This window comes from Ursus arctos, unplaced genomic scaffold (assembly GCF_023065955.2).
Source record: "Ursus arctos isolate Adak ecotype North America unplaced genomic scaffold, UrsArc2.0 scaffold_32, whole genome shotgun sequence".
NCBI lineage: Eukaryota > Metazoa > Chordata > Mammalia > Carnivora > Ursidae > Ursus > Ursus arctos.
The window spans coordinates 6,477,937-6,505,544 of record NW_026623008.1 but is presented as its reverse complement, the minus strand read 5'-3'; the positions used below and the strand labels follow the sequence as shown (position 1 = coordinate 6,505,544).

Here is a 27,608-nt window from a genome sequence, read left to right as displayed (position 1 = left end):
GAACCCTGCCCCTGGGAAATCAGCGTTACATTCATACAGAGACTAAAAATTAAAATAAAGAGTCACGGCTGCGGCCCCAGGCAAGGCTGTGACGCCATCTACCTGTGCCTCGTTCGGATGAGAAGCCCAGTTCTCGGAGGGCCCTCAGTGACACACAGTGACACCGAGTGACACACGGGGACCTAACCAGCAGTGTACTGAGAGGGAGAGCGGCAGGGGAGCCTACACTGGGGGCTGGGCGTCCATCCGGCTGGGCCTGCCTGGTACCCCAGAGACAGGGCACGGGAAGGCGGGGCAGAGAGCTGCACCCGGCCAGCTCCGCGGCAGCAGCCCACGGGAGCCCAGGGGGAAAGGCTCGGGTGCGCCGGGCCCTTCTTGCCTCCACCTGGCTGGGGGCAGAAGCCTACGAGCCCCGGGGGAACTGGGTGGCCCAGCGGTGAAGCCTCCCCTCCCTGAGGCAGGTGCCCAGAGGCGTCTCCGCAGGGAAATAAGGGCTCTTGCAGGAGCCCTGGCGCACCTGCAAGACAGCCGCTGGCCAGCTCGCTCCAGAGCCCGCTGGCCTGCAGTGATTCCCCCAGCCACCTGCCTCCATCAGGGAGGCCGCAGGAACAGAAGTCTGACCAAGCCCAGGCTTTTAGGCCCGGAGGCCTGAGTGGGAGCGGGTTACACCCCAGCCTCCTCCGGTGGGATGTGCCAGCTGGGAAAGGTCACCTCTGAGAGTGATCCCTTGAGACTCGATGGGCTGGCTGCCAGGGGAGTTAGAAGGCCGGTCTGCCTATCCCGCCCTACAGACCCAGGTGATGCTCTCAAACCACCCGGGGGACGGGGGGAGAAGGAGGGGAAAGGAGCGCCAAGGATTTCAGTGTGGAATTGAGAAGCCAGAACGCTCGTCATGGCATTGGGTGTGCACAGTAGGTGCTTAATATATGCCACTCCCTGCTTTCTCCTGCCCCCTTTTAACACCGGGGGACACTGATAGAATCTTGAATGTCTAGTGCAAAAGAGCAGTGAGCAGGGAATGCCAATGCCAATACCAGTCACGGCCTTAACCGGCGGCCCGAGGAGCCCAGCCCCGCCAAGGGGGCGTCTTGAGGGCAGCCAGACGCGCAGGCACCCGCCACCACGCTGCAGAAAGAAGGTGAGGAGGCAGGAAGCCCCACGTGAGGGGGAACCACCTCAAGACCTGCAAATGAAATAATGGGGGCTCCTTAGGTCAAGAGCAGGGGCAGAAGTCCCAAGAACTTTCTCCGGGAGGAAGAGGCTGTAGGGATGTTCTCCAATGATTATGCTCACAGGAGGAGTTCTCAAAGTGGGGGTCCCCGGACCAGGAGGTCAGCATCACCTGCTGGAGAAGCAACTGCTTGGGCCCCACCCCTGACCTACTGAATCAGAAACCCTGGGTGGGGGGGCAGCGGTCTGCATTCCAGGGAGCCCACCGCAAGATTAGGACGCTGGGGGTTCAAAGGCTTTACAGCTCAATGTTTTGGAATCTGGAACCCATATGAAAGAAGAACTACTGGGCTCGGATTTACAACAATTTGTAAAGAACTGCTTGTCCTATCTTGATTTGAAATATTTCAAATGTTATACAGGCTCGTAAGAAATCGCAATCCAGAAACATATAAAGTAGAAATTAAAGGGTTCCCCTTCCACTGGGGGTAGTCCACTTAGAGCAAAGGCTCACACCCGCATACCACTCCCCAGTGTGCTTTTTCCGAGTCATCACAGAGTAGCTCCCGTGTCCATTTTATGTGTTAGGAAGCGTACTGTTCACTATGACCATCTCTGTCATTCGTCTGTAGAGACGAACGTGGAGGTTGCTTGCAGCGATGGTCCCCTGTGGGGTTAGGGATCTCTCCACAGCAGGGTGGCCTGAGAACGGCTTCCTCTCATGAGTTTGTGGCCCCGGCTTCCCTCATCACTCTCAAAGTGTTGGACCTCAGAGCCCACACCCCGCTGCCCATTTCTAGCAGAAGATCAAATGTCCAAGCAACCTCCCACTGGACTTCCTGGTCTTTGAACTGGCCCCGGGGGCCGAAAGGTGCTCAGATTTCTGCACGGCTAGCTGGACGGAAGGCTTGTCACCTGGACCTCAGCTGGACCGCAGCCAAGGAACTTGGAAAGGATTCTAAAAGGAATCAGGCCTTGTGTCTCCTTGTGCAACCTAATCACCGTTCCCTGGGTGCGATTTCACGGAACTGAACAGGATGCCGAGGCAGAGGTAAATCCCCACGCCTCACGGGCCGGCCCACAAAAGGACTTAGCCCGACTTCTAAAGCCACGGTGGCTCACAGACTTCCTGCTCTAGGTTGCTGGACCTCCTCCTCCTCTTCTGCCCGCCTGGGAAGTCCTGAACACCCTGGGCCACCAACTGGACAAGAGGGGTCTCTTGTCCAAAGCAAGTCCAAAGGCAGAGACTCAATCGATCCTGAACTTCCAGTCTGCCGAAGGGTCCAGGTGCCAGATGCTCACGGCACCAGCTTGTCACGGGGCGGGGGGTAAGGCAAGGAGGCAGGAAGTGGCCTCCCCAGCTGGGGCTCCTAGGAGTACTACGCAGCCGTCAAAGATGCTGGCTGGAAGGACCACTGTAGGAGATGCAAGGAAAAAGGTTTGCGATGGCAAGTGAAATGGAGGACACCAACTGTATCAGCCCTAAGAGTGAAATCTAGAACATACCATACTGGCATGTACGGGAAGAGAGAGGAAAAGGAAACCAGAAAATTGAAAATGTGTCTGTGTTTCGGGTGATGTGCTTATGAATTTCCCTCTCTTTCAGATTTCCTTACCGTTGTTTTATTACTGTTGCAAGAACATACGTGGCTGAACGCCCATGTCCATCGGTGGACGGGTGGGTAAACCAACGGCGGATCGTACCTACAAGGGACGTTATTCAGCAATAAAGAATAGAGGATTGACACATGCTACAACCTGGACGAATCTCAAATGAAATATCGATGCCGACGGAAAGAACCGGATCAAGGGCCACAGGTGGTATGAGCCCACTGATACGATAGAGCCAGACTATGTTGACTCCACAGAGACAGAAAGCATATTGGTGGCTGCCAGGGGCCAGGGAAGGTGGGGGGAAGTGGGAGTGACTGCTAACAAGTCAGGGCCTCTTTTGGGGGGGGGGGATAAGAATGCTCTGGAACTAGCCAGAGGTGCTGGCTGCATGGCATCATGAACGTTCTAAATGCTGCTGAATGGTACTCTTTCAAACCGTTGTTATATTATGTGCATTTCACCTCGACAAACAAAAAAACCACACGTGGGAGAAAAACGTCCACCTGTCCAAAATCTACATGGCAGGAGGTGGGTGCGGAAGGGGCTGGAGAGCAGAGCGAGGCCCGGAGCTCGAAAAGGTCTGGCTGGCGGAAGCAGGCCTGTCAGCCAGGCTTCCATGCAGGGACACGGCCAACAACACTCATATGTGGGGAGTAAGGAGTCTTCTAGAGCTGGGCCGCTGGCGCTCAGGGCTCCCCACCCCAACCCCCCTTTCTTTCCTCCACAAGAAAAAGTGCAGAGCTGTGGTTTGGCACCCCCGGCGCCTGGACACGGCACCTGCAGATGGAGTTTCTCTGGCGGGATCTGGAGTGCGTGCCTGCATTTCTGAGCCTGCGCCCAAAATGTGGTGGACAACACACGCAGGAGCGCCCCGGGCTGAGGACGAGGCCACGGAAGGACCCCCACGTCCCGGCGATCACCGTCTGCACACTCCCCGCTTGGCGACCGAGGTTGGGTGAGGAGGGCCACGCTAGAACTCCCAGGCCCCTACTTTTGCACAGAGGCCACTCCAAGTTGGCAGAAGCCCTACTTTGCGATACCAGGAGACCGTCCTCACGGCGCAGGTCCTGCTCACACCGCTGTCAGCCGCGAAGCCGCGGCACGGGGCTTTGGCCCAGGCTGGCGCGCGGTTGGACTGGACCTGTCGCCACATGAAAACCTGCTCTCGTGGGTTGAGTTTCTGGGTTCTCATGAGGATTATCGCTCACAGACCTGGAGAGACCTAAGCCTCTCGGGCTGGTGCTACCGTCCTCCACTGACCCTCTCTGGCTGGACTCACTCATGGAAAACATGGGAAGTTGGGAAAAACAGGACCACGCGCAAGGCCTATGCGGATACGGCAGGTGCTTACGAAACATCCGGGTTGCATACTCACCCCCTCCCACAAGGACCTGCAGAGCCCTGGTGGGGGGCACGGGCTTCCCAAGACCTTCCTTTGTTCCCTAGTCCCTGAGGACCCCAACTAAGCGGATCGTTCAAAAGTGTGGGCTACACATGGTCGGCGTTTAGGAGAGAAGGGTGGCGTCCCGCCTGCGCGGGCACAGAGCACCCTCCCCAGGTGGAAAGTGGTGAGAACGGGCAAAATCAGCAAGACAGTCGCCTGCAGAAGTGATCCAACCTCAGAGGCGGTCCGGACATCTTCAGCTGATGAGCACTTGGAAAACCCCCAAGTCCAAATAAGCTGCCTTAGGGTTGGCAGTCATCCCAAAACTATTTATTAGGCACCTACTATGTACATACAGGTAGAAATGCTTGCCTCTGTGGAGCTTAGTCTAGTGCGGGAGCTAGATAGCAATCCTTTGGACAATGAATGCAAACTTTGAGGGCAGAGATTTTTATCTGTCGTGTTCACTGCGGCATAGGAGGTGCTCAATAAACAAGAGTTGAATGAACAGATATCTAACGCAGGGTCAACTAATCTGTGTCAAAGAAAAATAAGGCCGAGTAGTGAGGACACAGCAAGAGATGGGAGCAGGTGGTAAGGGAGGGTTTCTCTGATACCGTGAGATGTGGACAGAGACCTGGATGAAGGAGAGGAGAAGAGCACGCGCCTGCTCCAGGGGAAGAGTGTTCTGGGCAGAGGGAGCAGGAGGTGCAAAGGCCCTGAGGTGGCAGCACGATTGGCATGCTGGGAGAATCACAGAGGGGCCCTAGGGCTGGAGCACAGGGAGGGGAGGCTGTGGGAGGAGGAACGGTAAGAGCTACGCAGAGAGCAGGCACACGGGCCTTGCGGGCCAGAGTCAGGACTCTGGGCTCTGTCTTCAGTGTGATGAGAAACCAGCAGAGAGCTTTGAGCAGGCAGAGGACAGGTGTGACTTCGGCTCTAACAGGATCGTTTTAGGCTGCTGTGTTCAGAAGAGGCTGCTGGCGGCCAGAGTGGAAGCAGGGAGCCCAGCTGGGGCATCAATGCAAGGATGCAGCTTGAACCTAAGGGTAGTAGAAGCAGTAGGATCCAGAACGTCACCAAAATGAACTATCACCCAATAGGTGACGTTAGGCCTGTCTAATGAAAGGGCTTATTGAAGAAAGGGCTTGTTTAGAACAGCTAGCGGTGAGCGAGCACACGGACCCAGAGCCCGGGAAGAGGGCGGCCTAACCTACGGACCCAAGGACTCCAGCCCTTGTCACATCTGCCCTTATGGTCACGGCCAAGATACCAGGTTATGAAACAGGAGGGCCATTCAGCCGGTTTCCCTGAGCTCTGGGTCTGGGCTTCCCATTTGTAGAGGCAAACACCAATCTTCAGCACACTCGACTGTCCTACTCCTTACTGTATGGGAACAAAGTACCTCAGGTTTATACCTCAGTCTCTTGTGAGTTTGGTAGCTATCTCTAAACTGTATCAAAATTGGAGATGCTGGGGGAAAATAATCCAGTTCCTGAATCTACAAAATGTGGGTGAACCACAATGACCCCAAGAGCCCAGCTGGCCCCCTTGGGATCATCATCTGAGTAGCCCCACTGCCTCCATCCAAGGCTTCTTGGGACTGAAACAGGATCAGTCAAGGACAACTTGTTTACCAAGCGCCTACGAAGAGGGAGAAGACACAGGCAGTCTGAAGTGGGCCACTCGGGCTTCAGCTTCAGCTCCATGAGCTGGGAGACCCTGGGCAAGTTCTGTACCCTTTCTGAGCCCCAGATTCCTCTTCTACCGGAATCGGGGGATGACTGCTCAATGTCATGGGTTTGCTTTGAAGATAAAATGAGGAGCCCGTAGAGAGCCTGGCACTTAACGACCCAACACGGGTGATGCATTTGTCATTCAGGGCTTTGAGGAGAGGGAAGGAAGGCAGAGAGGGAGGGAAGCCGGGAGGGTTTCTGGAGAGAGCGTCTCTGGTAGCTTTCCAGTGGTGGAATGCAGCCACAGAACAGCCACAGAGAACAGCCGCCCCGAGGTGTCGGTGACTCAGCTCCGTGCTGCCTCTCACCATCTCAGGCTCATTAATGACGGGAGAGGCCTCCTCAGGAAGCCCTCAGGTGCTGAAGTGGCAAGGCCAGCGGAGGGTTTGCCTGCCTCTCCCGACACTGCCTGGTGCCTCCCCACGTCCCCCATGGAGACTGCCCCAGGACGCAGTGGCAGCTGCGGGGGGGGGGGGGTCCTGGGGGTCCTGGGCTCTGCTGAGGCCAGGTGGCCGGGACACACACATCTGGAGAAGTTTCTTGGGAAAGCAACTTGGACCTGGGCTGAGTCTATCCCACTTAAAACAACTTCGATCTGGGCTGAGCCACCTATCACATTTGAGAACACAAAAGGGAAAAAGGGAAATTGGCCTGATACCCATTTAACGGGCTAGTCCCAGATGGCAAATCAGGGCAGAGGGAAGAAGAAGCCAGAGTGACTGTGTTTGCTTCTCCAGCAAGCTTGTCAGCACAACTTTGGAAACGTAAGCAAGCCCAGCATCGGCCATTTGGGCTGGGCCAGGTCCCCCCGGTCCTAGGTCCCCATGAGGGGTGCAGGTGCACGCCACATGTGCTCGCCTCGGCACCATCAGACAGACCGCGTTCAGAAAGTTACTTCCTCTGCAAGCCGGACTTGTCATAAAATACAACCGGCAGCAGGGTACCTTCACAGGGAAATGGGGGGCAGAGGACGCACCCCACACCCCCCAACGTCACAGCCACGGGCAGCTCAGACCACAGACCCAGGTGTGGGGACCTCTCTGCCGGCCCCCTCCCGCTGCGGCTGGCCCCGGGACTGCCTGCCTGGCCGGGCAGCGAGTTTCCACAGCTGGAGGAAGACCACAGCTTTTCTCTCCCGCCGAACACACTGGATATTTCTAAGGCCGTCCCAAGTTTCCGTTCCCATATCAAGAGCGCCTCTTTTCTGCTGAGGCAGCGAGACCTGCCAGCAAAACAAGCGGCCGGGACCCACGTTTTCGTAACACAACGCCTTCCCTTGAAACGCGCTGGAGTGAATCACGGAGGTTTAATAGTATCGGCAGCTGGGCCGGTGGAAGGAATCCGTGTGAACGCGGACGGCGCAGCTCGGCCGGTCCCCGCGCACCCTGCCCCAGCCCCCAGCCACATATCCCTCCTCTCTTGATTGACAGCACCCCCTCTCCGGGGCCCCCAAACGGAAAACCAGACAGGACTGCAGTCCTGCACGGGGAGCCGTCCAACTCCTTCCCCGAGAACACAGTCCCTTTCGGGGCCAGGGAACAGATCCCCCTGGGCCCCGCATCTGGTTACGCCTGGCGCTGGCTGGAAATGCAGAGTCTCGGGCCCTCCCCGGGTGACCTGTGCCCAGGTCTCGGGCAGGCTGTGGAGGCAGAGGCCTGGAGGGAACACGCATCAGAAAGAAAACGGAGGGGCGCCCAGCCCTCTCCAGGAAGCAGTCTTGAAACATCACTGGCATCTACCAGACCGAATCCAGAAGCTGACAAGTCTCACAGGAGTAACGGGCAGAGCCTGTCAAGGCCCCGTCCTTCTGCCGGCCCCACCAGAGCAGGGGCACACGAAACAGGCTGTAGACTCCCTGGCCCACACCTTCTAGAAGCCCCCAGTCACTCGGGGTCTGGGAAGACCAAGGTTTTGGTGACACCACTCCAGACCCCTCCTCTGCTCACAGTTCATCAGGGACTCCCTTCTGCCCGCCCTCCAAGGCCTCCTCAGCTCTCCCGATAGCCTTGCCTCCCCAGCTAGCCACGCCAGCCTTACTACTCTCCGGGGGCCTCACGCGTTCTTGTGGCCACACCTGTTGTGATGCTGACCCTTTCACTTCAAACAACCCCACCCGCTGGAACCCCGTCCCTCTGTCTGTCCTGGCACTCTCAGTCACAGAGCCTTTCCCGGCCAGCCTCACACACACATCTCCTTCTCCCACAAAAACCTCCCCCGGGGTCACCTCCGGACCCTGGGTCCTGCTGGAACCTAGAATGCGGGTCCCTTGTGGCCCCAAGGAGCACCCTGGCTGAAGCCCACAGCCCTGCCCAAGAGCCGCCCCACACGGCCCGCCAGCAAGTGGCCTCATGGTCTCCCGGACACCTACCAGCAGATCCAGAGTTCTGGAATGTTCCGGGCCAGTGCCTGGGGAAAGCGTCAGGAGAGAAGCCCACGGGCCCTCAGGCTGGGGGCAGAACTGAGGAGTGGAAGCAGCCCCTGGAGCCCCGGGAGCAGGGTGCCCTCCCTGCCAGCGGCCAGGCCCGCGGGTCCCCGGGGCCTCCCTTGCCGGGGCTGGATCAGCCCTGGCCTGAGTGAGCTCCACCGTCACCAAGGGGAAGCGGCCCTTGGTTACCAGCAGCCTGGAGAACACAGAAGGCAAAACAAACACCGAAGCCGCTCCTCCATAGGCCCGCTCCCCGCTGCTGGGAACAATTACAAGGTAACAGGCCAGTTTTTAAAAGCCCTCCAGAAGGGAGGCTGTGGGCCCAAGGGGAGGCCACTTTGTAACCCGTTCCCTTCCTCCTGCTGCTGCGGCACCCTCCAAGACCGGGCCACCCTCCCTCCAGCCCCTTCAGGGAAGCCCAGAAAAGCAAGGCTGGAAGTCACAGAGGAAATGGGATAAAGGCAGAACCCCACGCAGACGCTGTACCCATTTCAACAGCCAGTAAGTCGAGGTTTCAAAACGACAGGTGGGCCCAGCTTGGCAGCGGTGGAGGTGACGTCCCCGTAGACCCCAGCCCGGCCCGTGGGGGCAGCCTCATGACAGCACCGTTCCCTTTGCTGCTTTCCCAGCCCCCTTCCAGCAATGACCAGCTCTCCTGTCCCCAGACAACTTGTCATGAAATGAACAGAAACTCACCAGCTTCCTGGGCTCCAGGTGGAGCCGGCGGGCAATGGGCCAGGATCACACCCAGGCCACGGCCATTCCCCCCCAAGGCTGTCCTCAGGGGGTGCTTCAAGCCCAGTGTGGGCACTGATCCCCATCTGCTTCCTGTTAGAGCAGACCTGGAACCCCAGTTGGGTCTCGCAATCCTTGGCAGTTGGGTCTCCCCCAGGCGGAGGCACCTCACGGCCAGGGCCTCAGCTGTGTCCCACGTCCCCATGAGCAGAAACTGAAGGGGCATTCCCGTGGGAACAGGGTAGGGAGAGAGCTGAGGGACACTCCTCGGCCCCTGTCTCTAGGTGTCCCCCAGGTGGCGGGGGGAAGGGCACATGCAAGGAGAGGTTTTCTGTCCCCCACCATCCCCCGCCTCGGATTTATACCTGAGACTTTAATATTTTCCAGCACTGATTCAAGCCATGCTTTCTCTCTCCTATTTCCACACCGAGAAGGTGGGGGCTTCCCTCCGTTTCCCCCCAGGGGACAGACTGCTAACTCTGGACAGGGAATGTGCCAGCAGGTCTGAGCCCCCGGCAAAAGGAAGGGCCACTAGAATATCTGTCTTACCTTCTGGAATTACCCCCTCCACCCCACACCACCCCACCAGACACTCGGGACAAGTTTTCCCCAGTCTTAGTTTAGTCATGGTGGTCTCAGACTAGAAGAGCCCACCCTGGCTTTGGGGGCCTCCTGGGACACAGAGACAGAAGACACAGAGACACAGAGACAGAGACACAAACAGACAGAGACTGAGGAACAGAAAGAGAGAGAGACAGGATGATGTAGGAAAGGAGGCACAAGGAACAGGAGGTGGGAGGCTGGAGGCCCTGAACCCTTAACAAATGTCCACACGGGGACCCAAGTGGCCAGCGTGTCCCCATCAGGAGGGCAGGGCTGAGAATGGGAGTGGGAGCTGCCCACAGAGTGGCTGCTGACCAGGGGACCCTTTCCCAAGCCAGACGGGAGGGTGAGCGCTCGTGCCTGGAGGGGAGAAGGGTAGCAGAGCGCTAGGGTGCACGTCTGCCCACCCCCTTGCCCTGCTCTCTCACCCGCAGTAGAGGGTTTTCCGTCCCCAAACCAGGGAGGTCTTGAAGTTAAAACCTCAGGGACCAGGCAGGCCAGTGTCTCCAGGGCCACAGAGGGGTCTCCTGGCCAGGTGCAAGGTTCCCGCCTGGGCCGTGCTCTGGGCAGAGAGGCGGTACCAGAGGCTGTGGCAGCTCCGTGGGGAGGGCCCGGTGTCTTGAGGTGTACCCCCACCCTTTGAAAAGAACCCAGTACCTTTGGAGGTGAAGCCCTGGCTCCCCTGGGTATCAGGAGCCAACCTCCCAGTCTCCCTGCCCCACCTGGCCAAGTCCCTGCTTGTCTTAGAGGGACCAGGGGCCAACTTCCGCCCCCACCCCGCCCCTGTCACAGAGCTGCTCTTTTCAGGGGGCAGGGCTGAATGGCAGGGGTGAGTCTCAGATCCCCACTCTGACATGCTGGGAATTGAAATGGAGCATTTCTAGGACAACCAGACAGAAACTACCAGAAAGCTCCCCCCCAATCACTTGAGTTAATGTAGTTTCTTCCAGACCCTCAGGTATGGACTTTATTCCGAGAGGGGGAAGTAAAGGGGCCAAGAATCACTGGACTAAGACCCCAGACCCTCCTTGGAGCCTCCCTTCCCCTTTCTCCCTTGAGGATTCTCCGCCTGGGCAAGGCACCACGGCTGCTTTCCCCAGCAGGAGCGCAGCTAGGGAAGCTGTACTGAGCGGTGTCCTCTGTTTAAAAACCCATAAACTGGCTTTCTCATTGTAGTCTTTCCCCTCACATGGTGAAGGAAAAACGTAAACCATCAGGAAAAAGTAAAGAAGCTTCTTAACGCAGCCTTGCTCCTTTCTAACTACTAATGATCCATCCAGCAAATTCAACAGCCTGCCTGGGCAGGGCTTGGGGTGGGGAGACTGAGGCCACAAGCCACGGGGTCTGCAGCCTCACAGGACAGTCACAGCAGAAGCAGGTGCACGACCTGTGGGGGCTGCGGAGACAGGTGGGGGGTGGGCAGGCTGTGGGTGGAGGAAGGGCTGTGCCCTTCGAGGGGTCCTGACACAGGGCTGAGGCGTTAATAACAGAGATGAGCCGCGGGAGGCGGGCAGGAGAGACACTCTGGGCAGAGAACCCGGCCAGCGGTGATGGCGTATTTGGGAACCCAAGGGAGGTCAAGTGATTACAGCGGCAGGGGCATTTAGTGCAAAAACTAGTAAGCATGTGCGTGAGACAGGGTCTGGAGCAGGATGGCCAGGGCCTTGAACCCAGGAAAGCAAGGAGAGAGTAATGAATACGGAGTCTGCAAGAGAGCAGAGAGAAGCAAAGATAATAATCTATGTGATGAGGCCAACATTTCCCAGCGCGTAGTGGGTCCTCAACTCAAAGAGTACCGGATGCTCACATGGACCTCCCCACGAGGGGGACACTTTGGGGCATTTTGCACCTGACACGTATTAATGCATTAGGTGGCATCATAATTATTGCTCACATGATCTTCCGGTGGTCAAATCTCAACTCCAAAGGTCATCTTCCAGCCACTGAGCACAGAACCAGAGAACCACCACCTTCTTTTAAAGCTTCTTAAAACGCTTTGCTTTGGAAAAGGTGCGGCTGCTGTGGTGGGAAGGACGGCGCACCGGCAAAAACTGAAACAAAATTACCAGGAACAAATGATCCAGCAACTCACCGCTGGGCATACACTCGAAAGAATCGAAAGCAGAGTCTTGAGCAGGCATTTGTCCACCCACGCTCATTATTCACGACAGCTACACGGTGGAAGCAAGCCAAGTGTCCGCGGACAAACGGACGGAGCAGCAAAGTGGGGCAGAGCCACACAAGGAACGGCATTGAGCCTTGAAAAGGAAGGACGTTCTGCCACGTGCCGTAACACGCGTGAACCTGGAGGACATGACGTCCAGGGAAAGAATCCAGTCCCCAAAAGACAACTACTGATGACTCCACTTCTATGAGGCCTCGAGTAGCCAGATACATAGACGGGAAGGGCCACGGTGACGCCAAGGGCTGCAGAATGGGGAGGGGCGCTAGTGTTTCATGGGGACAGACTTTCAGTTGGGGAGCACCAGACAGTTCTGCGGGTGGCGGGCGGGGAGGCTGCAGAGCAGTGCGAAGGTGCCACTGAACTGGACGCTGAAAAGTAGTAAAAACAGTAAATTTTATGTTATGTGTATTTTACATAAGAAATACTCTGTTTTTCTCAGTTGTTTAAGCGTCCGACTCTTAATTTTGGCTCAGGTCATGATCTCGGGGTCCTGGGATCGAACCCCACTTCGGGCTCCATGCTGGGTGAGGCGTCTGCTTGGGATTCTCTCTCTCCCTCTTCCTCTGCCCCCCCCCACCTGTGCATGTGCTCTCTCTCTCTCTCTAAAAGAAATCTTTTAAACAATGCTTCATTTTATACGAAAATAAGGATGAAAAACCCTGAGGCATAGAAAAATTAAGTGAGGAATGTGGGGTCCCTCCACCCCAAGCTACCACGACACACGCTGAACAAGGCAAAGGCGCGTGGCCAGCCACCCCTGGCTTGCCCCGCCCGCCTCCCTCTGCCAGCCGTGGCCGAGGTTGTCCGCACATGGAGCTGTCTTCCCAGGAGCCAAGCTGAGGGGGAAATCAGCCCAAGCAGAGATAGAATGTCACCATTTATTTGGCTCACAGTCTCCTCAGACCTCTTGCCAACCTCTCTTCCTCTCAGTTAGAATAGGGAAAAGAAGGGCTTGGCTACTGGCAGGGCCCAGTCTGTGCGGGGAGCGGGGGGCCGGGGGTGGGGGGTCTCACTTGCTATTTCATACCGTGGGTGCCTCACACACCTGACAGGGAGGCAGGACTGGCAGGAGCTACAAGTGGGCTTGAAAAGGAAGATAATTTATGGAAGGCTGAGCCCAAAATGGCTAGGAAGCTGGGACAGGTTGCTGTCCAGGAAATGACTCATGTCTCCCCTGGTCCCTCGGGGCTGCTCTGGGAACAGACACTGCAACAAGGAGACGGAGGTTCTCAAGGTTCTCACAGGAAGGCGGCTTCTGGCAGATTCTGCCCTGGACTAGGGACCTGCGAGACACCTGGGGCGGCTGGTGCCCCGCATGGCCTGCGAGGGCGGCTTGGTCCTTGCTCACGGCCCAAGAGCACGGAAGCCTCGCTGAAGGGCCACCGGCCCAGGGTGCCTTGTGGACTCGTTGCCCTCTGCTGCCACCACCCACACTTCCTGTGGCCTCCGTAACCCTCCGCACGCTCAGGCTACAGAATCCAATGAGCTGACTTGGGGTCCCAGCCGCTTCAGGAAAGTGCTCTTCTGAAGTCACAACCTCCTCATCAATAAATCGAACAGCCCCAAAGAGCATCTTCTCCATCTCTCAACCGTGCATGAAAATACCGACCACGACCTTGACCTTGAATCATTGGTTTCCTGCTCGGCAAGGCTCCCACCCCAGCTCCACTGCCGGCTCTTCCTCCTACCCCTTAAACACAGATGTTCTTGACCAGCCCACCCTCCCTGGGGTCCTCTCCTCTCCTGGCTCTCAGGAGCATCTCCCCTTGACCTTGACACATCCAGCAAATAGCATCACTCTAAAGGCAACCCTGCCCCCAACTCACACGCAGCTGCCCCCACCCCACCCCGACTCAAACGCGGGTCCCTCCCAGCCTCCACATCTCTGCCAATTTCTGTCCTCATCCTCCCAGTCACCCAGATTCAAACCCCTCACTTCCCTGGACTCCTCTTCTTCTTGGCTTCCCACGTTGGCACCAAATGGTGTAAACTCCTTCCCCCCATAATTGCTCCAATCTGTCCCCACTCTCATGTTTGAGTCACCATCACCGGCAAGGCGACCGCAAGAGTCCCCAGACTGGCCTCCTTGCCCGCAGCAACTCTCCGACCCAGCCCACACAACCCAGCTCCCTAAAACACTCATTTCGACGGCTTTCTTCATTTTGAAAATTTGTTATTCAAAAATCTATACAAGGGACAGATATTTTCAACACCTCAAATGAACAGCTGTCAACAGTTTGTCACGTTTGCTTCTGGTCCTTTTCCTGCACAACGGTCAAATGGCCAGAGGACTTGAATAGGCAATTCGGCGGGGGGGGGGGGGGGAGGTAAATGCAAATGGCAAATACACTTGTATGAAGAGATGCCCGACCTCCCTTGTAGACAGAGAGACACAGAACTGAACTAATAATGAGTGATCAGTTAGTACCCCCAGGTTTCTATATAGTCAGTGCAGAAATCACGCCCACTGCTGGTGGGGGGAGAGGAGCGCACGCCCACGTGGCCGGCGCCATCTGAATTGACGCAGCTTTGGGGAGACAAAATCGACACAGAAGTCATCCCAGCAATTGCACTCCTGGGCCCACAAGAACAAAAGCGCCCGTCCTTGGGGCATCCGTGTGGGTGTTTATTACAGAGACACTGCCACTGTCTGCATCTCCAGTTAAGTGTATCGTCACGGATGGAAGAGTCATCCAGTGGACAACTCTGGCACGTCTGTACCATGAACCTTACACAGCAATGTAAAAACAGGGTTCACCTTACAACCCAGCAATTGCACCACTAGGCCTTTATCCAAAGGATACAAAAATAGTGATCCGAAGGGGTACCTATACCCCAATGTTCATAGCAGCAACGTCCACAATAGCCAAACTATGGAAAGAGCTCAGATATGCATCGACAGATGAATGGATAAAGAAGATGTGGTCTATATCTATAATGGAATATTACTCAGCCATCAAAAAGAATGGACTCTTGCCATTTGCAATGACATAGATGGAACTCGAGGGTATTATGCTAAGCGAAGTAAGTCAATCAGAGAAAGACAATTACCATATGATTTCATTCATGTGTGGAATTTAAGAAACAAACAAATCAACATAGGAGAAGGGAAGGAAAAATAAAATAAGATGGAAATAGAGAGGGAGACAAACCATAGGAAACAAACTGAGGGTTGCTGGAGGGGAGGGAGGGGAGGGAGGGGATAACTGGGGGATGGGAATTAAGGAGGGCACGTGATGTAATGAGTACTGGGTGTTATATGCAACTGATGAGTCACTGAATTCTACCTCTGAAACTAATAATACACTATATGTTAACTAAATGGAATTTTAATAAAAATAAAAATTTAAAAAAAACCAAGGTAGAACCACACCAGTGATCCTGGAGGCATTTCCACGTGCATTTAGAGAGTAGAGCAATGGGGATACAAAAGGCGAGCCAGTTTTAGTAAAAGAATGCCGTCCCCAAAGATACATGCATGTGTATCACTAAGCAGGCAGGAAGGTATATGGAGCTATTTGGGGCATATTAACCTTCAGTAAAAGGGTTACGTTAAAGTAAAAACAACCAGAGTATAACAGATGTTGGAAAGGATGTGGAGAATTGGAACCCCTGTACTGTCTTGGTGGGAACGTAAACATGGTGTAGCTGTTGCAGAAAACAGTATGGCGGTTCCTCCAGAAAATTAAAAATAGATTTACCGGACGACCCAGCAACTCCACTTCTGGTTATACCCCCAAAAGAATTGACAGCAGGGTCTAAAGCAGATATTTACACACCTGTGTTAACGGCAGCATTGTTCACAGAGCCAAAAAGTGGAAGCAACATAAGCGTCCCTCGACAGATGAACTTGGGATAAGCGAGACGTGGGACACGCACACAACGCAGTACTATTCAGTCTTCAACAGGAAGGACAACCCGTCACACGCCGCAGCGCGTAGGGCGCTTGAGGACATGATGCTTAGTGAAATAAACCAGTCATAAGAAGACGAGTGCCGTGTGATTCCACTTACCCGAGGTTTCGCGAGGAGTCGGATTCTTAGGGACAGAAAGGAGAATGGCACTGGGGTGGGGCGATGGCGATAAAACAGTACACTTACCATGATGAAAAATAAATACATTCTAAAAATTACTTTTTAAAATGCTGTTCTATACCAAAAAAAAAAAAAAAAAAAAAGTGTCGACAGGTACGAAGGAGCCCGGAAGGGGAGACTGCTGCCACCGGGGGTCAGGGCAGCGGGTTCTCACCCACCTCACGCCCAAAGGACAAAGTTCAACCCCAGCACAGGTACCCCAGAAGAACCTGGTGGTATGCTGGAAGGCACCAGAGGCCTGCAGATGGACATGGCCAGTGCGAGTGACCCTGTTCACGGGGACCGAGACAGTCCAACTCGACTTCCCTCTTCTCCCTCCCTTCCCCTGAGCCCAGTCGGAAGCCAGCATGGGGCGCGGCAGGGAGTGATCTGAAGGGTGTGGGAGCCCCCAACATAAGCCCCAGGACTATTTCTTTAAAGCAAAGTACAAATATAGTGTGTCACCATTCCAGGGAGAAAGAGAAACAGTGTATTACATGCATGGTTACATAAGCACAGCAGATCCGGATAGACCCCTCCCCAAGAAAATGACTATATTTGACACTCTATGGAGGGGACCAGGGTGTCTGTGGAACAGGAGTCGACTGGGGGAGGCTTTTCCCTATCTGCTGTACTATACCTTTGGAATTTTGAACCCTACAAACAGTTAAAAGTGTTACTATTTTTGTTTATATTAAAAATTAGAAATAGGGGCACCTGGGTGGCCCACGTAGGTGAAGCGTCCAATTCTTGGTTTTAGCTCAGGTCATGATCTCACGGGTCATGAGATCGAGCCCCAGGTTGGACTCCACGCTCGGTGGGCAGCCTGCTTGAAGATTCTCTCCCTCAGCTCCTCCCCCCACTCACTCTCTCGCTCTCAAATAAATAAATAAATCATTTTAAAAATGAGAAATAAAATAGAATTTTTAAAGGAAAAAAAAGAAATTAGAACGGTGGCTGCCCGAGTTTGGGGGTGTGTGTGTGAGGGAGAGGGAGTCGTTTTTTAATGAGGACAGAGTTTCAGTTTTACACGCTGAGGCGTTCTAGAGACAGATGTTAGCAATAGATGTAAAACCCCGTAAACGTGCCTAACGCTACTCAACCGTACATTTAAAAATGGTTAAGATGTGCCGTGGACTCCCAGGCTGTGTCCCCCAGAAATGCGTATGTTGACATCCTAACCCCCAATGTGATCATATGAGGAGATCAGGCGTTTGGGAGGTGCTGAGATCCAGAGGGCAGAGCCCCACGAATGGGGTTAGTGCCCTTCTAAGAAGAACCCCCAGAGAGATGATTTCTCTCTCTCTCTGCCAGGTGAGTATACGGTAAGACAGCTGTGCACCCGCCAGGAAGAGGGTCTCGCTGCACACCACACCTGCCAGCACCCTGATCTCGGGGTGGGGGGGGTCCAGCCTCGCGAACCGTGAGACACCCGTGTCTGCTGGTGAAGCCCCCGCCTGCCTGCTCTCTCGTAGCAAGCCGGGATGACTAAGACAGATGGTAAAGTCTAGTATGCGGATTTCACCGCAACGTGAAAAAATAGAAGGCTGGGAAGACATGCTCAGGGGTTACCGTTACTTTGGGGCGGGGATGAGAGGGACAAAAGGGAAGCGGGTCGTAGGCAAACGCGAAACACGCTCCCCAACGTGTCTGCCTGAAGATACGAATGTGCGCGTCTCATCAGCCCGGCAGGGTCGGGCGTCGGAAGGTTCGCGTGTCGGAAGGTTCGCGTGGGGACCCCGGGAGGAGGTGATTCGAACTTCTTTGTATTTACATATGACGTATCCCTCAGGGTCTTCGCAATGAGTGCACGCTGTAATAAGCGGGCACGATGAAGCTATTTTCATGATGGAAAACATTACATACAGAAAGCACGGGGGTTGAAAGCACCAAACCCCATCTTTTTTTCTGTGCAGAACTGACGACCGTAAGCGACGCTGATTCAGATCAAGCGGTGTCTCCCGGGAACGTCTTGTGAGAAAAGCCCCAGCAATACGCACATGCCCTCTCGTTCAAACGTGCACGATGTCTGTCATGATGTCCTCACTCTAAAGCCTTCAGTGGCTCCGTCCTGCCTATAGGATCAGGCCCAAACTCCCGAGCTGGGGACCACGGGCTGTTCCCACACTCACCTGAGCCCAGTTTGTCACAGAAAGGCTCGCTCCACTCCTTGGCTTGCTCTGACCAGCTACTCCCACCCCTGCCGCCCCCCATTCGGCTCACACACGTGCCAGTGTCAAGTCAACCCACTCACCTACCTGGGAGGCTGTCACTACAGAACCAGGAGACCCTCCGGAATCGCCTACAAGTTCCACATCACCTTCAACGACAACTAACGAACCAGCCCGCCAACCCCCCAACTACAAGGGCGCAGTCCCGTTCTTCTCCACGAGCTCATTAGCCTGTGAAGAAACCCTGGTCTGCCCCGGCCTAACTCAGACACCTAGCAACTGTTCAACAAGCTTTGGTGAGAAGGACACCTGCCTACCCAGAACGGTGGTGTGAGACCCATGCAGACTGTCTGGTTTCTCTTTCTCGGCACAAATGTGGCCACCTGCTCGTGGGCCACTCTGGACCAGCCGTCTGTCGCTCAGGGCAACCTTCCTCCCTAGACTCTGGGAATCAGTCCTGGAAAAGGCTCCAAAAGCTTCATACCATCGAAGTTTCGAGAAGACAATGCCTGTAGAATGACACTACCCACGGAATGTTGTCCACAGCCCTCCCATCCACACCCAAGCTCACTGTCTTTCCAGCTGTTCATCACAGTCTCCCAGACTCCAGCACGGCCTTCTGGTCGGCTGTGGGGCTCACCTTCCAGCACACTCTCCGCCCCACTGTTTCGTGCCCTCCTCGTACATCCCACCCCGTCCCACATCGCCGTTCCTGAACACTCCATCACTCCCTGCCTGCAAACTCATTCCCCTCCTGCCCTGGCGTGAAGTCCTCTGCCCAGGGAACATGCCCTCCATCCACTCCGGATTTCACCTCTGCCCCGCTCTTCAACTGTGCCTCCCCATCCAGGAACCCCTCAACTGGCAGCACCCAGCCCTAATGCAGCAGGAAACACCCGTGTACCTTCTGGTATCTTCGGGACTCTTCAAGCCTCCTGCCTGGGATGCCTCCGTCGCTGCCCCGCGCCCCCCGGGGATTCTGCTATACCGGTCGGAGCGCCAGCACAAGTTTTCCCCGTGATCAGCGATCCCAGAAAATGCAGGGCCCACACTTACTAGCTTAACGAAGACAGAGCAGTGGTTCTCGACTGGAGTGATTTTACCCCTCAGGGGACATCTGGCCACGTCTACGGACATTTTCGGTGGCTAGGACCAGGGCTGGGAGATGCCACTGGTACCCTAACTATCCTCCAGAGCAAGGATAGCCCCCACATCAAAAAATTATCCTGCCCATAATGTCACCAGTGCCCCAGCTGGAAAGCCAGAGAGGAACGGACGTGGTGTGCCCTGGGACAAAACCACCTTCGTGTCACTGTGGGCACAGGCATAGCCCAGGACACCCGCATCTGTGACTCTATCAGGGCGGGGAGTGGCACCCCAACTCCATGGCTCTCCCGAGCACGTTGAAACTGCATCCCGACCCCATCCCCAGCCCTCTGTGTCGCCCTGATTGAGACATTTGACCGCCGTGGGCCTTAGGTTTCCTCGGCTATAAAGTAAAGTGTCGAAGGAGATTGGCTCTTCAGCAAATGGGGCTGGGCAGATTCCTGAAGCCCTGGAAAACTCGTTTCTGAGTTGGGGGAAATAGGATACGGCCTCCCAGAGTCACAAAGCCCATCAGCATCCTCATGGCTTGGAGACAGTCCTACAGGACGGACAATGGCAGGTGTTGTTTAACTCTGGGGTTCCCACACCCGACAGAAGGGGACATTCTTCCTGCAGCACATTTCCCCACAACACTGTGAGGCACTCCGGTTGGCAGGGCCTCTGAGCCTTACGGCGCCGCTGCTCTGTGAGCCTACGATGAGCAGGAGCCCCGCCTCCTCCCACTGCCCTGACCATCTGGCTTGAGGAGTCGGTGCAAGAACGTGCTGGAGTTGGGGATGCTCTGCTCCGTCAGGGAAAGGGACGCGGACCTGCTCCCGCTCTGCAAACTCTCGGCAGGGTCCACACCCTACCCCCCAACCCCATAGTGTATGTCACTGGAACGCTCGTTTGTGAATGCAAGGTCAGGGGCTCGCTTTTTGGTGGGTGATAGCAGCTAGTTCTGAGCCGCGTTGGGACCCATGCCCTTAACCCAGACCGGGGTTTGGCCAACGATGACCCATGGGCCAGTCTGGACTGCTGTCGGTTTTTGTCAATAAAGTTTTATTAGTACACAGCCATGCCCTTTTGTTGACATACCATCTCTGGCTACTTTCCTCCTCGCTACCAGTAGTTGCAAAGGAGCAATCACGTGGTCCACAAAGCCTAAATATTTACATCTGGCTCTTAGAGTTTGATGACCCTTGGCCTAGACCTAAGGAAACGTCGTCTACCGTGGAAGAAACAGGCCAAACCTCTCCCCCAAACTCCTCCAAGGGCCCGTTCCTCTAGGTCCAGGCCCCCGCGTCCACGTGCACGGGATGACACGATACCCAAGCACAGAGCGGTGCCAGGATGCTGCTGTCTGCCGCACTGTGCCTTCCCACGCCCTCCTTCCCCGGGCACCTGCTCTGGCGTCCCAGGAGCGCTTCCCCACCACAGCCTTCCCTGGGCCCCGGAGATGCCCCCTCCCTTCACAAACCAGAGCCCCGTTCACAGCACCCCATACCAGCCTTTTTTGGTTATGCACTGGATCAGCAAACTGTTAACTATATACCCCCCAAAAGATATATTATGCACACACGATCCTCACCTGTTTCTGTATCGACAGATAACATACATTATGAAACACACATCAAAAACACAGAAATTAAACAGGAAGAGGTTAAAAAAAAATCAAGCTACGAACTTCTTCCCCCACCCTGGCAGACCGTCTCAGGAGAGGTGCTCTGGAGGCTGCGGGTTCCCAGCATCAGCTGGTGCCCGCAGGTGCTTGGGCCTCGAGGTCGGGGGCCTAGGCTGCTTTCCCAACAAGGGCAGCAGCTTGATCCGAGGACGAGCAATCGTCCTGCTGCCCACCCAGCCTGAGCACCTGTCCCAGAGGACCCCTGGGCTGGCGCAGGCTCAGGGTCTCCGAACCCAGGAGCTACCTGGCTGCAGGCAGGAAGCAAAGGATTGGGACCACCCCCTCAACCCAGAGAAGGCACCAGCTCCTCCCTCAATAGCAAACACTGTGGCCCATCCAGGGGGATTTTTGTGTTTTGACTCAGAGGCAGTAAGTCTTTCAAACTAAGCCAACGCAGACTGAACTGCAGTAATGAGGAAAGCCCCTTGGACACAGCCGGCTTGGGGTTCGCGCTTCTGCCAGGCCTGGGAGGGAAGATGGCGGGTGAGTGGGGGCGGGGAGCAAGCTGGGGCTCCATCCTCGGAGGTGGTTTCTCTGGCACAGCAGCTCCAAGGGGTTCTCAGACCTACCCCCCTGTTCCCACACTGGGCCTCCAGCAGCCCCCGCTCCAGTCCCCCCACTCCCCTTCTCGGCCTTAACCACTGCTCAAGGGGTGGTCTGGGATGCCCACTTGGATGCCACCCACTGACCTTCCACGGACACTTCAGGGGGCTCCGGGGGCTCCCGTAGGGTCGTCTGGTGGCCTCCTTGGCACAGGCTTAGAAAAGTGACCTGAGCAGCCCTTGGGGAGTGCTGGGACCAAACCCAGGTCTTCCCCAGCAGGCCCGGGGAAAACGCCTCATTCCCCAGGAAACCTCAGGAGGGCCAACAGTCCCCCCGACCAAAGGCAGGGAAGGACAAACTCACCCCCACGGAGAACATTCCTCGTGACCTCTCCAATGCCAGGGGTCAGCCCAGCCACACCCCTGGGGACACACAGAATGCACTCTGACCTCAGGGACCCCCAGACCCCTTGTAGCATCTTCTGTCTCCTGGGAGGAGGCAGGGAAGACGCAGGGCAGACGCAGGGACAAAAATACGTCTTCCCTCGAGTTTTATGAAGGAAAAAGTTCAACCGCAGGGAGCTTAGCACCAGCCCAGGAAGCAGGGCCACCCAAGTGAAAAGGCGGCCTGGCCTCACAGGGCAACTGGCTGCTTTTCGAGAAACACGCCCCGCTCATGCGCCACAAACATCAGCCTGCAGCTAAGAAGGAAGCGGAGGCTACGGTTTCCCCGTAAGAGGAGGCCGTGAGGATGCTGGGCTTCAACTCTGCCACCCGAACGAGTCCAGATGGCCTCCCAGGGAGAGGAGCATGAGAGCAAGCGTGGGGACCCGCCACCGAGCACGCAGGAGCAGGGACGGGCCTCCCCGGCCGCGCACGGAGCCCACGCCTGAGGTCCTGACTGCCCGCGCCCTCCCAGCCGGCCAGCAGCCCAGCCCAGGCCCTGCACCGTGCGTCCTCGAACACTCCTCTCACTGTGCTGCTTCCCTGCTTAGAACCCTCTGGAGGCGTCCACAGAACAGACAGGTCATCGGAGGGAGTTTACTGAGTGACCACGGTGTACCAGGCACAGGGCCACCTCAAAAACAACGGTCAAACTCTCACATATAAGAGCGTTTCATGACCTGGTTCCGACTACCTTTCTGGCCTCATTCCCAATCCTTCCCTGCCACCAGCCCACCCATGAAACAAACACAACCACCCGTTGAAAAGAGGCACAGGGTCCCTAATAAGTTAGGGTGGGGGTCTGACTCCTCTGCCCACACCCACCTTCTCGTTCCGGTGATGCACCTCACTTCTGTCTAGGAGGGCTCCCCCTCCCGCTCCCGGCCCCGGCCTGGGTAGGTCCTGCTCTACTCCAGGCTCTAGGGGTGGGCACCCAGGCTCAGGTGACTGCGTCAGGGCACCACCCACCCCTGTGACAGTGAGACCAGTCAGAACCAATCCTGGGACCTTGGCTTCAATGACCTTCTGAGAACCAGGCCCAAAAGAAAGAAGGCAGATGCTTAGAGAGAAAGGGACTCGTTGATGCCAGGGTCTGAGCCTCTGGATCCAGCTGTGCCTGAAGCCCGCTGACTTTTAGCTAGTCATCCAGTTCAGCAAACCAGCTGCTTTTTGGCTTAAGGCTGTTTGGACTGGGCTGTCTGCCCTTTGCAACTGGGAAAGTCCTAATCGACTCCCAAGTCAAGCTTTTTGAGACCACTTTTTTGCTCATACTGTTTCTTCCACCCAAGCATCCTGGGGTTACCAGGCCTCTTTTCATGGAGACTTTGAAACCAGACTCCGTTCCCTCTGGAAGGCCTTCTGACCCCCCCCCCCCCCGCCATGTCACGTAGATGCCCTTACTGTGTGCCTCTCGGTACCTGTGTGTGCTTTCTCTTCATTCACCGGTTTCTCAAACACGTGCTGAGCCCCGGAGCCTCTCCCCTGGTCGGCACGCTCCAGGGGGAGACACTGTGGCTGGTTTTCTTTCCTGTCTCCTCCTCCTTGAAGTAGGGACCAGGCTGCTCTAGCACCCAGCCCAGAGCCTGGCACACAGCAGGTGCCAGATAAATGTCTGCTGAAGGAGGACGGAGCAACCCTGAAATCCAAGCTTGTCCGGGAGCAAACCCTGTCCGGCCTGCCTTCAAACCGTCCAGAACGCAGCTATCCTCACCACCTCACTGCCCTCCTCCCGGGCCTCAGCCCCAGCCTCCTCCGCTCCCACTCTCCAGGGGTTCCTCCCACTGAAAAGCAGGTGTCTCACAGTGGCCCGCAGGTCCCCACAGCGCAGCCTCCAGCCTCTCCCCTTCCACACTCTGTCCTGCCTCCCTGGCCTTCTGGCTGTTTCTGGCACAGGATAAGCCCCTACCTCTGGGCCTTTGCACTTCCCAAGCCCTCTGCATAGGACCAGGTGCACTGGGCCTGGGTACCCGGGTGGCTATTCCCTCACTGCCACCAGACCTCTGCTCAAAGAGTGCCTCATCGCAGAGGGCTTTCCTAGCTACCCTACTTTACACGGCAAACATTCTCTGTCCCCAGCACTCCTGTCCCTGTCTCCCGCTCGGCTCTTCCCCATAGCACTTTCCGACGACATTCATTTGGTTAACTGCTTAAGACCTGTTCCCCAACAAGAGTACTTGCTTCCTAAGGGCAGGTGTCTGTTCACCTCTATGTTCCAGGGCCTGGAACAGTGCCTGGTACACAGTAGGTGCTCAATAAATACCTGTAGAATGAGTGAGTAGCTCCTTCCATTCCATGGTGCCACCTCCCACACTGCCAGGCTCCACAGAAATGCCACCTCCACGGACCGCCTTCCGGAATGTGGCATCAGGCAACCCCCTCTTTGTCCCCTATCTGCTCTGGAACTTTCCCCCAAAGGATCTGCAGCTTCCCTGCCCCCACTTGCCTTCCAGGCCCCTCAATCCTTGAGAATCCACGGCAAGAGCTCATCCCTAAAGAGCCCAAACCATCCCTAGTGTGCAGGGCGGGCGAGTGCCCAGACAACAGGAGGCAATCTTGGCCCCTTTTCTCTGCCTGCACTGGCTGCTCTTTCCTGGAAAACTCCGAGTCAGCAGTGGGAGCAGAAGCAGGCTCCGTCAGCTGCCACACACTGAGCCCTGGGGTCCCAACTTCAAGGATCCACACAAGTCCTGCATTCAGGGGTAGCAGCTGGCAGGTGGCCGGGCTTCCAGACAGGACTCCCGCCGCCCCCCACTGCCCGCCTGGCACAGACCCGCTCACAGGGCACCGCCCACCCCAGCCTCGTCCCTACCGCCCCCACCCACTTGGGTTTCCAAGAAAGAATGTGTCTGGTCTGGATCTGACAATGCTGGCCCCGTGACACAGAGAACAGACTGATTGTCCCAAACACGCCGTCTCGCCAGTGTCGGCTCAGAGAGGTCAAGGATCACAGGAGTTATCATCACAGTGGGCTGTGGCTCCCAGGCGGTCACACCCGTTCCCGGGGAGAGGCTGGGTGCTGGGAGGCGCGGGCCACCCCCTCCTCCCACGGAGCCGTACACAAAGTTCCCTTTATGGGAGCACGGCGGGCTGGGCGCTGGCAGTTTCAGCCTCAGGGAAACCAGGTTTGGGTTTTCTCTGAGGGCACAACCAGGCCTTTGTCTTGACTTTGCCCCATTCCCGCCCGGCTGGCCTCCCTGTCGGGGACACCAGGACCCAAGCCCTTCCAAGCGGACCCTTCTGAGGCTGGGCCCAGAGACACCACAGAGGACGGCAGGGGACGTGCAAACAGCACCGAACACAATCCACGTTCCCTACCAAGACCTCACTGAGGACCTACTACGCAGTGAGCAATGGGGTCGTGGTGGAACGCGCCACAGAGGAGGGTGGCAGATGTGACCACGGCTAACCGGGACACAACTCATTGACGTGAGGAAATGTGCAGCCCCACTGTGTGCTGGCACTGTGCCCACAGTGGGTCCGCACGGTGAAAAGAACAAAGTGCTGCCCACCCGAGCCCATTCCAGCTGCACTGAACACACCAGCTTGCAACTTGCTAAGAGAGGCATGAACGCGTGGTTATCCACCCGGATTGGTCCCCTACTTTGGCACGCATGAAAGATATGCCCTAAAAAACACAGGAAAAAGAAACAGGAAAAAAAAAAAAAAAGCCCACAAAACCCAGGAACTGTGACTGAATGGAGCAACCAGGGTGCACCAAGGAGGGATTCTGGAGCTGGATTTCAGGTGCGCCCCCCGCCCCCGCTGGTGCGCATCGAGCCTGCACGTGACCCCCCTGCCGCCTTGGGTCTGTATCCTGGTTCTCCTTCCTGCAGGAAAAGTCCCCCCGAACTTCCCACCGGCCACAGGGAGGAAGGAAGGGAGGAGGCCCATAGCCCACGGCTCCAAGGCCCCGTGTTGCACAGTCTGTGAGCCTCGCGGCAGACCCTGACTCCTCGTCCCCTGGACGCCCAGCAGGAGCGTCGGCGGTGTGGACACGGCCTTGTCTCACGGAGGCCGGGGAGCCCTTAGGGATCTGCAAAGGCCACTTCCCCAGAATCTGCCCAGGGGGGCTCAGGCGCCCAAAGATAGAGAGGCAGCCAGCTGTGAGAAGAAACCACCTCCCTGAGGGAAGAAGAAGGGTCTGGTGCTCTCCATTCTCTGCTTTGGGCACATCTGGATCCCAAGCCTAAAAGTTAAGCCCAAATGAAGCTCCACGGCCGACAGGGCTCCAGGCCCAGGTGAGGGGGCAACGCGGCCGAGCACTGCCTTCAGGGCATCCGGAGACGTCGAGAGGGGACCTCTGGGGTCATCCTTGGCGCCCGGGCTACGTGCATCTTCCAGGAGTCACCGTCATCTCCGCCTGCAGGCCCTGAGGGACGGCTCCCCAGGCCAGCCAGGGGGAGAAACGGAAAAACCCCAGTGATTTTTCGGAAGGAACGTCCACCGCTGAGCACTAGCTGAGGAGCTGGAGGGCCAGAGAGGGGCCTGGTGGAGCCGTCCGTCCCCCTCGGCTCCGGCCCAGCAGGAACTAGTCTGTTCCATCTAGACGGTCAGAGCCGCCAGCCCAGCCGGGGCACTGCATGGAGAGGAAAAGGTCGGACGCTCAGACGGAGGGTCAGGAGTGTGGATTTCCCCTTTCCAGAACGGCAGAGGGGAGGAGGGGCTGCCGGCGGAGCGTCCGGCCGGGCTGCTGAGGTGGTGAGGTCCTCGGCGGCCAGAGCAGGGTGGGGCGGGGCGGGGCACCTTGCCCCCAGACATTCGCAGCCCCTCCACAGACAGCATCAAAGAGTGACAGCCAGACACTGTCACCACGGGGAAGGTCACATGTGGGTCAGTGCCGGCAGCACGGGAAGGGAGTGACCTATTTCCAAGGCCCATTCAGGAACCTCCCTGCAAGCCCAGACGTCTGACGCAGCCAGACGACAAAGGAAAGGGGGGCTGGGGCGGGGGGCTGGAGGTGTCCGACACGGCACTCCCCCCATCACGGGGGCCCCCACAGCTGCACCTCCACCTTCTGCTGACCATCGGAGTGGCCACAGCAGGGCCGATCAAAACAACTTGCCACCCTGCTCTGGTTCTCCTGGCCCTCTGGAACATTCTACCAATGTTCAGCCTTGGTGGAACCAGGGGTGGTCCTGGCCTCCCCAGAATGTGCCCAGGAGCCCGTAAGCACACCTCTCCCCAAGAAACACTGTTTCTCATACAGCTTTGAGGAACACTCGTCACCCTGGGCCTTATTCATACACACCTGCTCTCAGTCAACCATTGGTCAGGACTTGGTCAGGTCACCATACGAACTGGGGAGGAATAACCAACACAAATCTATTGAAAACCCGTAAACATCAGAGATCGGTTCAAATCCCAGCTCTGACCCTTCCCCAGCGAGGACCTGAGATTTTCTGGTCCACCGTTTCCCCATCTGCAAAACGAGGACAAGAACCGTAACTGTGTCACAGGGGCGGTTTCAGGGTTAGGCGACGCCGGTGCACATGCTTCCCGGAGCCTGGTCCGTACTAAGTGCTCCAGTACTCCGTACTGAGTACCCGCCACAGAGACGGGTCCGAGGCAAAGAAGGAGCTCAGGCACCAGGGACTAAGCCCCAGGGATGTGGGTCATTACTAAAGAGCCACCGCATCCCTCCACATAGGATGGGAGCTCAGGGGAGTGTGAAAGCCCCTGCCCGTTGCCATGCCCAGGTGTGCGTTACCTGGGACGGCCTCTGCCCTTCTGCACAACAGACGCATCGAGGCTGCTCC

The 27,608-nt window shown here is 56.6% G+C and overlaps 1 protein-coding gene across 3 annotated transcripts in view; it reads right to left on the bottom strand.

The window, feature by feature from the left end:
- SPSB1 (splA/ryanodine receptor domain and SOCS box containing 1) overlaps positions 1 to 27,608 on the bottom strand; it is a 66,791-nt gene that overhangs the window by 20,115 nt on the left and 19,068 nt on the right. The window contains exon 1 of one of the 3 annotated variants that reach the window (XM_026519899.4): positions 8,273 to 8,510. The exons of the other annotated variants lie outside the window; for them this stretch is intronic. The gene's annotated coding sequence lies outside the window, so the exon portion shown is untranslated. Of the gene's footprint in view, positions 1 to 8,272; positions 8,511 to 27,608 lie in introns of those variants that run through there. 3 annotated transcript variants of the gene reach the window in all.